The sequence below is a fragment of the Mustela lutreola genome, chromosome 1, assembly GCF_030435805.1.
Source record: "Mustela lutreola isolate mMusLut2 chromosome 1, mMusLut2.pri, whole genome shotgun sequence".
Classification (NCBI taxonomy): Eukaryota; Metazoa; Chordata; class Mammalia; order Carnivora; family Mustelidae; genus Mustela; species Mustela lutreola.
The window spans coordinates 90141204-90159167 of NC_081290.1; positions in this window are offsets into that span (position 1 = coordinate 90141204).

Consider the following 17964-nt stretch of genomic DNA (forward strand, 5'->3'; position numbering starts at 1 on the left):
AAAGCAGCTAGGATTTTGACAGTAATTATGCTTTCTTTTGGTACACTGAAAAATATATTCTCAAAGTAATATAGAGAATTGCAGTTAAGATTGACTGATTTAAGAGTCATCACCTCCCACACCTTTTATTAACTTTCCCATGAAACTCTTATAAAATCTCAAAAGCATGTATAAATCTGCAACAGTTTTAGGAAGTAGGACTATTGGTGAAAGATATGCTAGATCTCAGAAGGAATTTCCACACACAAAATACAGATGGAGCCCTGAGTCAGAGCGGCAGGACAATACATACTGGGAAACTAACAGTCTCTGTCCTGAACACTGCCCCCAATACATGGGCACTCCATCAAGCCAACGGAGGCAGCCATCAGCCAACTCAGGAAAGCAGACTCCTTCAGTAGCCAGGTATATCCCCCCCCCCCACCATTTAAGACCTACTCTCCAATAGCATTCGGGATTACAGCAAGCCCTATCAGTTGCCTACAGCAACAGCAATTTCCTTTCTCTACTTCTTTAGTGCAGAACCTGCCTCCCTCTCATTATAAAATGTTAAAAATGTAAGCCACCCGCTTCCCAGGCTTCCTTTTGACAAGGGATGGTCATGTGACCCTGTTCTGACCAATGAGATGGAAGGGGTCTTCCAGGGAATGGTTTTTTTCACCTGGGGTGGGAAGAACTATTCTCTCTCACTGCTCCTTTCTTTCTGCCTTTATAAATAGCTCATTTGTAAGACTGAAAGCAACCTGATGAAGATGATGAGCCCAGAAAAAGAAGAAAAGAGTTGAGATGCTAATCAAATTTGGGATCCTCTTACTCTAAGTGTGCCCTGGGTATTTTGTTTATTACAGCTGAAACAGGCAGTACTGCACATAAAAGAGCCTGAAAGAGTGAGGGAGGAGTGCAGTTGGTGGTTTATGCATATTTGATTTACGGTTGTTTAAACACAAAAGGATTCCAGCAATATCATGTATGGAAAATCATTTCCCTTTCTTCAGCTTTCAACCCATCTGTCTTGAGTCCTAGAAATGGAGACACATAAGGCCAGTATCAGGAATTCCAGATCAAAGGCAGAGAGTGAGAAATCCTGGTAGGAGATTTCTAGCTACCTAAAGAAGGTAGCTTTCATTTCAGCATGAGAGATCCTCTTCACCGTGGCCTGCCAGAAACCAATAGGACCTGTGCTTCAAAAATCTATCAAAGATCAAGAGACCATTTAAAGGAGCCTAAGAAAGTAGTTAAATAAAGCAATTAAATAAAAATGCACAACTAGAAAACAGCTGCTGAAAGAGATCATATTTTGGTTACAAAAATAATAATAAAGAGAACATTTATCAGTGTTCTAGTGAAGCACTAGTGAGATTTTCTTGGGTAAAAGTAATAATTTCTTAAATAAATAATTCAGTAGATAAAGTAAAGAAAAAGTATCTGTGTAGGAACTGAATTAGTAGACTTACAGATCAAGTGCAAATATATATTATATACTTATACTTTATATTTATAGAGCAGGTGTTTAAAAGTTATATTTTAGAGCAGTTTAAGGTTCACAGCAAAATTGGGCAGAAAGTATAGAAGTTTCCCATATGACCCCTCAGATTGCAAAGCCTCCCATATTATCAACACTCACCCCCACCATGGTACATTTGTTATAACTGATTCACCTGCATTAACAATACAATTATTCAAAATCCATAGTTCATATTAGGACTCATTCATGATTATACATCCAAAGGTTTGGAAAAATGTGTCTTGGGGTGCCTGGGTGGCTCAGTGGGTTAAAGCCTCTGCCTTGGGCTCAGGTCATGATCTCAGGGTCCTGGGATCAAGCCCCGCATCCGGATCTCTGCTCAGCGGTGAGCCTGCTTCCTCCTCTCTCTCTGCCTGCCTCTCTGCCTACTGTGATCTCTGTCTGTCAAATAAATAAATAAAATCTTTAAAAAAAATACTGTCAAGTTATTTTTATGACAAAATGTGTCTACAGGAAATACTAAACAGTGCAATGTTTAAATCCTTTTTATTGGACTTGCTTAGTAGTGTGAACAGCTTTCTTAATGTAAAGTTGCATCTTTAGTTATACAGCATGAATAAAGTGGATTTTAAAAAATCTAAGATCTCTGCTTCCCCCCCACCCCGCTGCCTGCCTCTCTGCCTACTTGTGATCTCTGTAAATAAATAAATAAAATCTAAAAAAAATGTCGTGATATGTAGCCATTATAATATCACACAGGGTATTTTAATTGCCCTAAAACTTTTCCGTGTTCCACCTATTTATTTACTCCCCACCCCTAGCCCTGGCAACCACTAAATCTTTTTTACTGTCTTCATAACTTTACCTGGTCTTGAATGCCATATAGTTGGAATCATACCATTTGTTTGCCCTATAAGGTTGGCTTCTTTCACTTAGTAATATGCATTTAAAATTCCTCCATGTCTTTTCTACGGCTAAATAGCCAATTTCTTTTTCGTTTCTTTTTATTTCTATTTCTTTTTAGACGTCAGCTGTAGGGTTTTTGTATATAGGCTTTGTCAAATTCAGGAAGTTCTCCTCTAAGGTTGCTGAGAGTTTATCATGAAAGGGTGCTGGATTTGGTCAAATACTTTTTCTGCATCTATTGATATGATCATGTGGGTTTTCTTTTTTAGTTTGTCGATGTGATGGATTACATTAATTGGTTTTTGAGAGGTGAATTGCTCTTACATACCTGGGATAAATCCTACTATGGTGTATGATTATTATTATATGTTGTTGAATTTGATTTTGGTGAGGAATTTTGCACCTATGTTTATAAAAGATATGTCTGTAGTTTTTTTTTCATGTGATGTCTTTGTCTGATTTTGATATTAAGGTAATGCTGGCCTCATAGATTAAGTTAGAAAGTGTTTCCTCTTTCTATGTTCCAAGTGAAATTGTGAAGATTTGGGATAATTTCATCCTTTAATGTTTGGAACAATTGGCCAGTGAACCCACCTGGCTCTGGTGGTTTCTTTTTTGGAAGGTTATTAATAATTGATTCAATATTTTTAGTAGGTTGAGACCTATTCAGATTTTCTATTTCTCTTCTTGTGGAAATTTTGGCAGATAATTGTCTTTCAAGGAATTGGTCCAATTTATCTAGGTTATCAAATTTGTGCACCTAGAGTTCTTCATATTATTCTTTTATTAACCACTTAATGTCCACGGGACCTATAGTAACATTCCCTCTTTCATTTCTAATATTAATAATTTGTCTCCTTTTTTTTTCTTAGTTATCTTGGATAGAAGTTTACCAATTTTATTGATCTTTTCCAAGAACCAGCTTTTTGTTGCATTGATTTTCTCTATGGATTTCGTCTTTTCAATTCCCTGTATTTGTGCTCTAATATTTACTATTTCTTTTCTTCTGCTTACTTTAGATTTACTCTTTTAAAAAAAATAATTTCCTAAATTCAAAACTTAAATTATTGCTCTAAGATTATACATCTTTCTTCTTTTCTAAGATACATATTAAATGTTATAAATTTCCCTCTAAGCAATATTTTTGCTACATCCTACAAATTTTGATATTATCTTTTCATATAGTTTGAAATATTTTAAAATTTATTTTGAGATTTCTTCTTTGACTTCTGCATTATTTAGAAGCATATTGATTTATTTTCATGTATTTTGGTGTTTTCCACCTGTCTTTCCATAGACCTAGCTTCTAATCTAAAAGACAGCAATCTAACCATAAGATTAGAATGCTTCCTGTCTGCTTCCTACAGTCAAATTTACAGTAGTTCCTTTTAGCTGGTATGTCATAGCTGGCTATCGAGGAAAAACCACGAAGGATACTAAAAACAAAAACACAATTTGAAGTTTTTTGGTAAAATTTCATACCACATCGTTACTTTTCAAAATCTAAGTAAAGTATAAATAGATGTATATTTCTTCAAAATGATAAGAATTTCTATCTAAAGCCAAGAGCCAAAAGTAAATTCAATTGTAAAATGTCAGACACAAAACCTGGTGATTCACAGACGTGTACCCCTGGGGATAAAAATACACTATATGTTTATTAAAAAAAAAGATTAAAAATAGAAATACTATATGGTCTAGCAAAAAAAAAAAAATGTCAGACACATTGCATTTAGTTCAGGATTCACATAAGAATTCCTACTGCAATTGTTATGACTCAGTATTATTTTGAAAGCCCTGGTCTTTTCAATTAAACTAAAAGAATAAAAGAGGTATAGCTGTTACAATATAAAAATTATGTATTTTCACAAAGGTAAAAATATCAGAGATAACAAATTTACATAAAATGAAGATTGGTTCAAAGTGAATACAGTACAATCTCACTGTCATTAAAAATAATACTTAAAATAATAAAGTTGGAATTTTATAAAATATTATAACATAAAAATGTTAATTATCAATTAACTCATTGAATATATATGTGACAGGTACTATTTTAGTCAATGAGGATAGAAGATTTTAAAAAAACACACACACAAATTCCTGCTTCTATGGAGCATACATTCTAGCAGGAGAACATGGAGTGACAAATAAACAAGTAAATGTATGTTTCTATTCATATTCATGTTTATTCCCCTCAGAGAATAGTATGTCTTCATATCTATATCTAAAGCATTATAGTTGTGGTGCCTGGCTGGCTCCATCAGTTAAGCGTCTACCTTTGGCTTAGGGCATGATTCTGTGTTCCTGGGATGGAACCCCATATTGGGCTTCCTTCTTGGTAGGGAGTCTGCTTCTCTCTCTCCCTCTACTTCTCTCCTTTAGCTTATGCTCTCTTTCTCTCTAATAAATAAAATATTTTAAAAAAAGACATTATTGCCACTTTGATTTTGATTCTTATCATTGACTTTTAAAAATATAAATATATGCAAAACTTAAATATCAAAATATAAATTGTGGCAATCTTTGAACATTGGAATTGTGGATGATGCCATATTTTACATGCTTTCCTTGTTTATCAAAACTTATATCTATAATTAATGTACAAAATATAAAATTTAGAATTATAAAATATATTTTAAAGTCCAATGTAAGGCATCACAATTTTTATTCCTTTTCAGTTTATTTATAACCCAGAATGTTAATGATCAAATGTTATATCACAGACCAAACTATAGCAATAAAGATAAATAGAAGTATGATTTCTCTCTATTGTGTTGTGCTGAAAGCCATACCAAAGTCAAATTTGAAATCTATGCTTCTCTACAATTAAAATAAATTATATGTAATCAAAAACAGTAAAGATTAAGATCGACTGCCAGTTACATCGGCATCCAAACCATACTCTGCCCCCAAATGCCATGTTGTAATTTGCTAAGTTGAAAGAACAAACATATATTATTTGTAGAGCCAGATATATGATTATCTGGATACAAGTATGTGTATCATTCCCATAAGGCATAATCCAATACATTACTACATAGCTAAAAAGCCAAATTCATCTCATTCTTATCTTACTGACTCATGCTTATGAATAAATTTCAATAAGTATTTGTGTAACCATAGCCTTGGAAAGAATATATGATTCATTTATTACCCATTTGTAAAACACAGAGTTCTATACAAATGAAGCTGTTCCCTCATCTTGTTACATATTCTAATATTTTTAAATGTTACAGAGATTGATTGACAATTTTATTTCAGAAAAAATGTAGAAATTTATGTACCTTGTGCTATCATAAAATATAGTTGTTATGGGGCAGAATGAAGAAAGAAGATTCAGCTTGACAGCTATGTGTAAAGTGAGCATTCAATAAGGTTGTTTAATGCTTACTCCTACCAGCAAAATAAAGACGATTATCTAGACAAATCTTATCGAAAGAGTTATATTTCCTGATAGAAGACACTGTAGAGGCAGACCAGCTAATTGTCAAACATCTTTCATGTTTAGAAGATTGTACTTTTTATGGGACTCTTAAGGGTGAACAAAAACTCTTCCTGTAAATGGATTTCTTCTTTTCTCCCTTCTGTATTACCATCTCTTTAATACTGATTTCTTGTGCTCATACTGGGTTAGACAAGCGTTTACTGAGCAGTAACAATGACAGACAGGTTCTGGTATACAAAGATGAAAAAGTATGGGCCAAGCCTTCCAATGATTCACATTCTAGTTGGGGGGCTAGAACTGTGTGAAGGAGCATAGGTTAAACAGTACCCTTTTTTACAAGACAGACATCATAATCATATATTTGTGCTGTATCTCTTAGGCTTCTTTTAATTTATATATGTCTTTATTTCATCCCAAGTTTCCTGGGCACTTCCTCATTTGAGAAGTCTCCTTCCAACTTCACCCAAATCAGTGAATAGCCCCATTCAGTATTTACTGTGGAATATGCTAGCCATGGTTCTGAGCCCCAGAGTGCAATATACCTTCAGGTAGCTTCCATTCCAGTGAGGAGAGTAAAAACATAAGTTAAATAACCTAAAATGGTAGTGACTTTTGTATGGGATAAATGACATTAAATCAAGGGACCTGGAAAGGTCTCTTTGAGTATTATTGGACAAACTTCAACCTGCCACCTATTTTATACATAGATATTGTTTAGAACATTACCTTGATCATTCATTCACATACTATCTTTGGCTGATTTCCTGATATAACGGCAGATTTGGGTAGCTGAGATGAAGACTGAGATTCTAAGAAAGAGCTTAAAATATTTAAGAGATGGCCCTTTACAAAAAAAGTTTGTTGAACCCATCTTAGAGGAGCAGATATGAGATCTGAGGCCTGAGGGACAAGAGCAAGTATATCAATTGTCCATGGCCACACAAGGAATTACCTCAAGACTTTGTTACTTAAAGCCACAGACGTTTATTATCTCACAGTTTCTATGGGTCAGGAATCCAGGGATGGCTTAGCTAGGTCCATTGGCTGGAGTCCCTAACAATACACAGCAGCCAGGGAGGCACTCGTCTCCAGGTTCAGCTGAAGGAAGATCTGCTTTCAGGCTTCCTCATAGGCTGTTTGCAGGCCATAGGTCCTTACTGGCTATTGGAGGCATCAGTTTCTTGGCATGAGGACTTCTCCAAGGGGCTACTCACGACATAGCAGCTGAAGATATTTAAAGTTGCCTACCACAAGGAGTCTTTCAGGTAGGAAGAGCATTGTAAATGAATTGCAAAGCCCCCAAGTTAAAAATGAGCTTGGTTGAAAGGGTAAAAATAAGTCTTCCAGGAATAACAATGCAAGTGTGATTAGATTATATACAAGGAAGGACAGATAGATAATCAAGGAAAGAAGATCTGGGAGGTCAGACCTAGATTATGTAGGGATTTACAAACCATGTGAAAGAAGTCAGATAGTATGCTAAGTATAATAGAAGGTCACTAGAAGACTTGAAGTTGGGGAGATGACATAGTTAGATTTTTGACTTGAAAAGATTTATTTAGCTGAGTGAACGTGAAATAAGCTTACTAGCTAAGGCTGTATAGTTAATTTTACCTGTCATGGGAATACCTGACAATGTGGATATTGGGTATATTGGCTACTGGAAGATCCTCTATATGTATTGATAATAGCAGCTTAAAGATACATAGGTGGGTAGAAGGTAACTTGATAAATATGGGTATGACAATGCAAGTGCTTGAAAGAAACCAAATTTTAGCACGAAAAATGGTTTTTGAAAAGTTGTATTTTAATTGAAATTGCCTTGTTTTCTGCTGTTTCCCAGTGTTTAAGACAGTTTTGGCACTTGGGTACTCAAAAATATTGTTTGAATGACTGTAAAAAAAATCTGTATAAAACATATATATACAAATAAAATCAGATCTTATTAGTGAAAAAACTAATCAACAAACAATTGTTCTTAGATATTATAAAGGTGATAACATGAAATAAAAAAAAGAAGCCTTAGAAGATGTATTTAAAGAAATTATAAACCTTCCATAAAGAAAAAGAAGATAAGAAATTTACAGAAAACATCTCAAAGTGAATATATGAATGATAAGAATTTCTTTTAAAAAATAGAGAAAAGAGTGGAGAGGATATTACTAAGAAAACAATTAAGAAAACAAATATAGATTTCCGATTCTAAAGGGCCCACTGTGGGGAAAAACATCATCATCATCATCAACAACAACAACAACAATAGTTGGGGAAATATTAACAAAACCAACTACTGTGAAATAATAGAATACTGAAAATAAAAGTATCCTAAAACCTTCCAGAGGGAATAAGTTCAGGGCATAAGTGATTAGAAATCAGAGATTCTCCATAACAGCAATAGATATTAAGCAATACAGAAAATTCTGAATGAAAATCATTTTCACTGTAAGATCCTATATTCAGTAAAGACTGGAGTTCAGTGAGAGTAGAATAAGTACATTTCCAGATATGCAAGTTCTCAGAAAAAGGGATCCACAGCTAAATCCATTTCTTAGGATGTTATTGGGGGTCTGTGTCACTAAAACAGGAGTAAACCAAGGGTGGCTATGCCATGAGATCCTGGAAACAAGAGAATCAATCTAGGAAAAAAGAACAAAATGAATATTCTGCAGAGAAAGGGAGATCTCATAGCCACAGCTAGGGAATGAAAGCAGAAGACAGAGGTCTCAGGAAGAGATCCCCAAACAGCCTAATTTGTGGGATGTCTGATGTTTTTAAAGTTACTGAGAAAAGGATTGCACTTATGGCCGGAAGTCTGGGAATGAATTAGTGATGAGTACAGAAAACAAAGCGAATGTATATATAAGACAATTAACATCAGGGAAAGTAAAAGTTTTGTACAAGAGCATAATTGTAAGCATTAGTCATGAATAGTATCACACTTCTGTAATAATGTAGAACTATTTATTCAATCAAAATGTATGTTATAGCTACACTAGGTTGACAAGGAGATGAGACAATGCATGTGTGAACTCATGAGTGTGTATGCATATACAGATGTGCATATGAGTGTACTTCATATACATATTTATGTATTTTTTACATAATAAATGTCTTTAATTTCCTAAGAAGCAGCAATAGCTGAAGATATAACTATCCTGATAATATTTTCCATGATTTTTATCTTTTTTTTTTCTTCAGGTTCCAGGGTGTGATCAAAGAATCCATACGTATTCTAAGTGACACTACATACAATTGGTTTAAGATAAAATACTCAATTTAATCGACCATAGAGTGACTCATTAGCTTTTGAGTAAGACAGATAATTGACAAGAAGTCTATGTGAAATACAAAGTTATGTGTCATAAAATCTAGGATGATCTAATCAGTTCCTTGACATATGATGATGTACTTTGGAGATAAATATGCCCATAATGTCTTGAAATCTTCCAAAGCCAGAGATAGAATAAGATGTCTTCATTTATCATCTCAAATTTGAGATACAACATATGTCTTTATTCTGTAAGTAGGTCATAAGTAGGTCATTTTATAAGTAGGTCATTTGACCCATAAAAGATCAAATGGAGTCTATAGAAATTCATTTGTTTTAGTAACATGATTAAGCAATAGCTATAGCTATTAAAAATATAATTTTAATTCAAACTATTCAATAAATTAATGATTAGGTAACACAAAGGTGTCAGAAGTTAAAGTATCTTCCAATTGTAGATACCTTTTTCTAGGGATATATTTTTGTGCTAGAAGTAAAAGACTCTGGCACAAAATGCATATAATTGATGACATAAACCTGTGTTTCTTATAAGACTAGTTTTACTTCTTTGGGTTTATGGATTTAATATTGATACTTTGGTGTCCTTTAGAACCAAGAGTTATCAGCACAAATCTTGAAAACAAATATCTTGCTACAATATGGTGAGATTAATAAATTCTGTAATGTTTAATTCCACTAAGAATATATTTAAAAGTAGACTAATATTTTGAATTATTTCTTTATTATGCAAGAACACCCTTAGGCTTTGTCAGTTAGGTTTTGTTTACAATATTATGGATTATTTTTTTCTTTTAATCCAGTAAACTGTGAAAAAAAACCAATTACTATTTTCTAAAGTTATTGAAAACAAAAATAATCTATAGAGATGTTTTTATCCACATAGACATGTTTACCATTTTCCAGGCAAGAGAAAATTGTCCTAATGACCCCTCATGTTTCCTCTAGAATATTGTTATTGGACCCTAGTGACTAGCAATAGAGGATATAACCTCCATTTTCCTCCCCATCGAGAAAAGTTCCATAAAAAGCCTTTGTTACCTTTTTTAAAGTATTCATTTAGAATCCGGAAACTCAAAATATTTTACCAATTACTAAATGCAAAGCATCTACTGACTATGCAATGCTTTGTGTGAACTTTCAAAATTTAACCAATTTTTCATGTTCCTCATAACCATGGAATAGTAAAGTATGAATAAAATTCCTAAATCCCAGAATAGAAGTTCGGGGTTATACAAAATAATATTATCTGAATACACATCTGTGCCCTTCTGAGTGAGCAGAAAAAGGGCTTGGTCCTTCCTACCATTAGACTGATTAGACCAGGAATGAGATATGAGAGTCTAACTCTGAAATCTTGAACTGAGTGTTCTGTCTCCAAAATGTAATTGAGGTCATTTGTAGTGCTGCAGAGACTTTTTTATTGGCAGCAACTAAGAGGACTTGGAGGATCCCTGGGAGCTGGTAACAAACATTGGAGAACAAATAATTTGTGGAGATGAGAGATAGCATTCTCTGGAGCTCTTCCAAGGGGCCACAAATTCAGCCTGTCCTGGACTTTTATGGAGATCTTACATGCATTTACAACAATATTCTTCTCTATTGTTTTTTTAAATCTTTGAGTGCATCTTCTATTTCCCATGAGAACCTTGCCTAAGACATGATTATTATGGGCACCTGATTTCATAAAAGATACAGCCTGATACACAAGAGAATTGTGGTGTGTTAGTTGAGTGACCTTAGATAGGTCATAATCTCTCAGAGCCTCAGTTTCTTCATCAATAAAATAAGAAAAACAATCCACTCTTTGTAAGATTATTATTAAAAATTTTAAAAGTGTGTATAAGGGAAGAGTCACTAAATTCTACACCTGAAACCAATCTTACCATGTATGTTAACTAAGTAGAATTTAAATAAAAACTTGAAAAGGAAGTGCATGTAAATCAACCATTTTTCTAACACAGAATAAGAACACACTAAATGATGTCTACTTTATAATTACACAGTTAAAGTTTATCTTTCATTTGGCCCACAAAAAGTTTTTAATTTTTACATTTAATCACATGTTAGTTATTAAAAAGGTAAAGCTTTCCTGTAAAAGTAACAGGATGTATTTCCCTCATAAAATTTTTCTAACCTGAAAGTAAATAAACGTGAAATATATAAGCCATGAAAACTGTATTTTTTCTTTGTTTGATGACTTTTTTTTTTTTTTTTTTAGAAAATAAGAACTGGTGAAGAGTATGAGTTTATTCATTCCTCAAGGTTTCTTATATTGTTCATTACAGTATGACACAAGCATATTTAATGGTGTCTGGTTATTCCTCAGTATCGTCAAAGCTTCTTCAAAAAGACCAGCCCTTAAATTAGCCACAGTGTGGCTTGCCTTGTCCATTTATATAACATCAGATCCATCCATAATATATACCATAATCCAAATATTCTTTCATTTACTAAAGTGTCAGAAAGAATTTCTCCTAAACACCATAACTGAATACATTCTGCACATTTCCTTAGGCAAGAATATAGCCATTTCATGTAAAGTTCCCATCTTCCATGTGAATATACAAAATGCCTGGCCTTTGTAAAACAGATCTTTGACAGAAGAGAACAAATGAATTCTTTATTTTTCACTTCACAATGGGATAAACAGCTGAGAACCCTTAATTGAAACAATGAGAGGACACGCGTAGTCCATATAACTCTTTCTAGAAGAGTAACCCTTAAATGTTTTCCAGTAGGAGGGATTTTAAGAAAATAAAGTGGATAAGTAAACTTTTGGTGGACAAATCCCCAAATAATCTTTTCTAAATTGAAACCATCAATGACTAAAGTCAACAGATTTATTTTCTTTAAAAAATTCAATGACATTAGAAATAGTAGGGGTGCCTGGGTGGCTCAGTGAGTTTAGTCTCTGCCTTGGCTCACGTCTTGATCTCAGGGTCCTGGGATGAGCCCCACATTGAGCTCTCTCCTTAGCGGGGAGCTGGCTTCCCCCTCTCTGCCTGGCTCTCTGCCTACTTTGATATCTCTCTCTCTGTCAAATAAATAAATAAAATCTTTAAAAAAAGAAGAAGAAGAAATAATAACCTTTTGCTATTTGTCTTACCAAGTGGTATTTGAGTTACTGGAGCTGGAGCAAGTTCCCTGCTTTGTGCCAGAATTTCAATGTTTTTGTGCTCCTACCTTTTTATAGTTTATAATAATGATGATCTGAAGTGAAAAAAAAATTCCAACCTCACTCAATGCTGGCTTATTCTAAAATAAATAAAACATTCACCAGTAACTTTTAAAATTGTGAATTTAGTAACCCTAGGAAATATGCTTTCCCACCTGCCCCGTAGCTTTTATTTTTTTTTTCTTATCAAACCTGCCCATCATTCCAAATTATCTGCTATTTACTAAAAAAAGGAGCAAATGTAGTCTAAAACTAGATCAGAACCTCAGAAAGACCATAATTACGTACATTTCCATATCACACATCCTGCCTGAGACTATCAAGCCATTGGAATTTCTTTGTTGATCCTAAGATCTTTGTGGAACCATTTAAAAAAATAATGCATATGTTATAAAAAGAAATCTCTCTTATCCAATGAAATTAAACAAAGTTGTTTCAACATTAGTAATTCTCTATGATTTTTTAAGAATTTTAATTTACTAATATAGTACATATGCTTGTTTTATGTAGGGCATATAAAATTTCTAAAAATCATAACTGTTCTCCCAGAAGCAATGATAAATGTTAAATAAATTGTCACTGTTGAATGCTGTGAAAATAATTTTAAAACAGAGTAGAATAAATGCACTGTAGCTTAGTAAATGTAATGTAGCTTAGTATGGTACTTGCCACATTTTATCCAAAGTTTTAAGTTAAAAGAAAACCCTGGTTTTGCTTTTGTGCTATACTATGCAACTTCAAACAACTATGAGAAACAAAAAGCAATGGGAATATAATCAACTAGCAAAATTTTCTCTAGAATAGCTTTTGTTTAATTAAGAAATAATAGTTTTAAGTCAGGAAACAACAGATGTTGGCGAGGTTGCGGAGAAAGGGGAACCAACCTCCACTGTTGGTGGGAAGCTGGTGCAGCCACTCTGGAAAACAGCATGGAGGTTCCTCAAAAAGTTGAAAATAGAGCTACCCTATGACCCACTACTGTGTATTTACCCTAAAGATACAAACGTAGTGATCCAAAGGGGCATGTGCACCCGAACGTTTATAGCAGCAATGTCCAGAATAGCCAGACTGTGGAAAGAACCTAGATGTCCATCAATAGATGAATGGATAAAGAAGATATGGTATATACATATAATTGAATATTATGTGGCTAACAAAAGAAATGAAATCTTGCCATTTGTGTCGACATGGATGGAACTAGAGGGTATTATGCTGAGCAAAATAAGTCAATCAGAGAAAGAAAATTATTATATGATTTCCATGATATGAGGAAGTTGAGAGACAATGTGAGGGGTTTGGGGGATAGGAAAGGAATAAATGAAACAAGATGGGATTGGGAGGGAGACAAACCATAAGAGACTCTTAATCTCGCAAAACAAACTGAGGGTTGCCAGGGGAAGGGGGGTAGGGAGAGGATGGTTGGGTTGTGGTCATTGGGGATGGTATGTGCTATGGTGAGTGCTGTGAAGCGCATAAGCCTGACAATTCACAGACCTGTATCCCTGCGGCTAATAGTACATTATATGTTAATAAAAAATTTTTAAAAATAAAAAAGAAATAATAGGTTTTATAATTTATTTCATTTGCATGTGAGTATAAACATTAAGACCATTACATTGGTTTGTTTATAGTTCTGAAGAGGAAATGTCTTATCATATTCAAGATGCCCAAGATATTACAAGAGCAAGTATAAAAGAAGAGATAATTCAAAGCAGTTCAGTGTATAAAATCACTTTATTAAAATGATAAGTTTTTAGTACAATTTTACAGTAGTACAATTTTAAAGTAGCCAAGAAACATTTTTTTTGAAACTTCCAAGAGAAGTTTTCCATCTTTCTTGTAATTTCAAACATTGTCTTTGGGTGGCTGGAAGGGATAATTCACTTTTTAGTAGACTCATTAAAAATCAAATTTTGTCTTTGTATGTGGCATAATTTATATATCTTCAGATACATTTTGATATCATATTGAATTCTGAGTAAATATCATTCAAATCTGTGTATAAGCAGAAGGCATGACAACAGTTTAGTTCACTGAATTGGAAAAGAATGAAAGCTGTGTATGAATAGTTAACTGAATTGGAAGAAAGTGAAAAAAAAAGTCATATAGGAATATGCCTCCAAATTTAATCTCTGTGAGGATTATAGCAATGATATAATTAGCTATCGGGGAAACAAAATGAAAATAAGAATTTTGGAAAAGTGGAAAAATATTAAGATATATTCCTTAAATTTCTTACCAAAATTAAGAAAATTCTTGTCTTTTTCATTTATATGGGTGTTCAACATTTAACCACTTAACCATTATGGCTTTTAAGCAACAAAGGTGAGTCGTGCCTTTGATTTGCATCCATATAATGGACTCCTTACTTGGGTTTTAAATTTTGTTTGGAGAAAAGTGAAGCATGTTAGGATAGGGGATCTTATCTGATCTTCCCAAATCCCTTAATACTCCAAGGCTGGAATGAAAACAGAACTGAGCAAGGGCAATCTGCAGACTCCTTTGGAACCTAGGTTGCAAGGGGTCTTTGCCAGTTTTAAGACAGTTTTAAGAAAACAGACATAAAAATAAGCCTTGGGCTCTATTATTTAATTTTATGTGAACATTTTTTATTGAGCAAAAGGAGTAATAAAAATAAACATTTGTTCAGTCCCCAGAGTTATAGGTTGAGGTGACATAAATGAGGTGTCTTCCAGAAGACCTGGGTTATTTGGACAGGTCCAAGAGAACGCCTTCAAGGCTGTGCAATGAATCCTTGCTAGCCACCCAAGGCCGTGTTTTGTCTTCAGTTGTATGCATAAAACTCCATCAGATACTTCTTATCCTCCGTGAATCAGGGAGAAGCAGCTCAGGGTGGTTGTTTAACCACACACAGAAACAAAAATTAAATGCATGTAGCATAAGGTAGTTTCTTTACCTATCTAGAAGGAAACCAAGGACGCCCTTGGTTCCTCTCCCTCCCTCCCTCTCTCTCTCCCTTTTTCTCCCTCTCATTCTTTTCATCCGTCCAGCTATTTTAAGCCACTTTCGGGAGAAGCTATGAAAATCTTGGCCAGAATATTTCAAAATCCAATCAAGTATTTTATTTGTTTGTTTGTTCGTTTATTGAGTGTTAGATAAAACAAGGCAAAAACTATTCAGGTTAGGCATAATTTCCAGGTTTTTTTCCACCACATCCTAACTCTAGATTTATTTCGTGGGTACTAACTAACCTCCATTCTTCCACTCCCATTTAATTATCAGCAGGAACAGCTAGTCAGTTCGTTTACAAATATGGAAAGGAGGATGTGAGCACTAACTATAGAAACCAACAATAAATTTTCTTCCCCTGATCAAAGAGACCAAGAGATAAACTCATGCTGAAACAAGCAGAGGTCATTTTCCCTCGCCTTTCCCAGCACTTATAATATATGGCCAACTCCACCAAGCTCTCAGCAGCTCTGCTGAATGTGACAGGCTTAATCAGATGTAACACAGGCCAGACACAGGCGGGCCATTAGCACTTTCCACAGGTCTCTAACCTGTGACCCTTCATTCTTTCTTCATGAACACCCAGGACTCTGATTCACTGACATCTGTAAACAATTCCTATCCAAGTATGGCACCTATAAGGATGGAAGGGAATGAAGAGAGTTGCTAATCACACTCAAGTTTGCCAAAAACTGGAGGATACGCTGGACTCTGTGGGATAACTATATAGTATAAACTCATTATGCATCAGTTTGCCGCTTGTTAAAAATTCCATCTCCTGCCAGATAGGTTACATTAGCATATTTGTAATGGAATACTGGATTAACAATGTTTGACATCTTCACTGCATTCACTTGCAGTTCTATTATGGCTCCAAACAATTCCTCCAAAAGTATTCTCTGGCTAACAGTAGAATTGTGAGCAATTTGAGGGGGGAAAAATAAAGTCAAAATGCTATTTATATTTTTAGTGAGTTGCTTTTTGATGAATGATCCTAGATTAATTATAGCACTATGAAAGATGCTATAATTTCAAACACTCTTTCCTGTATTCAGCCACACATAGAACTAAATTCACAAGACTCCTTCATAAGTTGCAAATCAAACATAATGAAATCATTAGAATTTTGGATAAACTTTTGATGGAATACTTGGATAATTTCACACCTAATATAGGCAGAAGAAAGATTAAAGTTTATTCATGTAGCCCTGACACCAATGGTAATTTTTTTTTTTATTTCTAAATGCCTGCAAAGGACTTCCGTAGAGGTATCCAATTTGGAAGATGGGGCCATGAGTTTTAATTTAAAAAAAAAAAATCAACTTTGGCTGAAGGCAAAGCTGGGCGTGAAGTTACTAGCCATCTGACAGTGGGAAGGCGGCTTTCTGTTTCCTGGTCTTTTTCCTCATCTACAAGAACCAGTGATAATATTTTGCAGGGATGATTTCAGATTAAAAAAGTAACTATAAGAAGTGAAAGTTGACCAAAACCTCCCAGCCTCCCAAAAATAACTTAAAGTGTTCTGAGAATTTCTCAAGGTTTCCGTTTAAGTCACTAAAAATAAATTAAATGATCCATTAAGCAATCAGTCCCTTCATAAACATTTCCTAATCTGACCATCTTGTTTCGCTAGACACAGGATGGTAGTGAACACAATGTCTGGCTGATCAGACAGCTTTTCATGTAACTCTAAAACTCAGCACCGGAGCTTAGAAACATCACATGCTTTTAAAAGTCCCTGAAGAATTGCCACTAGTCACCATAGACCACTGGTTCCAAACACTTGGCAATAGAAGCAAAACAAACCACCCATGAATTTAACCACAACTGTATTTTTTAGAAAAGACTTGAAATTTTGTTCCAGACCAGTATTTTTTGCCTGGTAAGGCTGTTTCTGCCTTACCAGTTTGTTTAAAAAATAAAAAAATAAATGATTCTAAATGGTCAGTAAAACTTCTTTCATAAGAATGCCTGGTGGAGTTGTGTTGTTTTGTTTTGTTTTGTTTAAAGTAAAATCTCTTTTTACTTTAAGGTGTATACTAAGAAAAATAATACATTTAATTGCACTGAAGGAAAACAGATCACACACACACACTCTCTCTCTCTCTCTCTCAAATCTGGATTGGAATTATTTTTCCTGAGCCTTCTGAATACAAACTTGTTTTTTGAGTCAAGCCAACTTAAGAGACCTCAGTTCAAAAGAATTTGTATTAAAGATTCCTAAACTGGGATGCCTGGATGGCTCAGTGGGTTAAGCCTCTGCTTTCAGCTCAGGTCATGATCTCAGGGTCCTGGGATCGAGCCCCGCATTAGGCTCTCCACTCAGCAGGGAGCCTGCTTCTCCCTCTCTCTTTGCCTGCCTCTCTGTCTACTTGTAATCTCTCTCTGTCAAATAAATAAAATTTTTAAAAAATAAAATAAAATAAAAAATAAATTAATAAAGGGTCCTAAACTATTGTGCACAGGGAAAGTGAAATGGTGAATGTACTCTTATGTTACTTGAAACTTTAATTTAGAGTAGGCTTCATGGAAATTAAAATGTGTGATATGTTTGCAAATAAGTGTCAGAATATTCGTATACCGTATATTGTCAAGAAGATGATGAGATCATTAATTTCAATAATTCTAGAATGAACAGAGCATCTTTTTCTTAAAGTACAGGGTAAAATAACACCAAATTCAATGAGATTCCAAAGTCAAAATATAAGGCA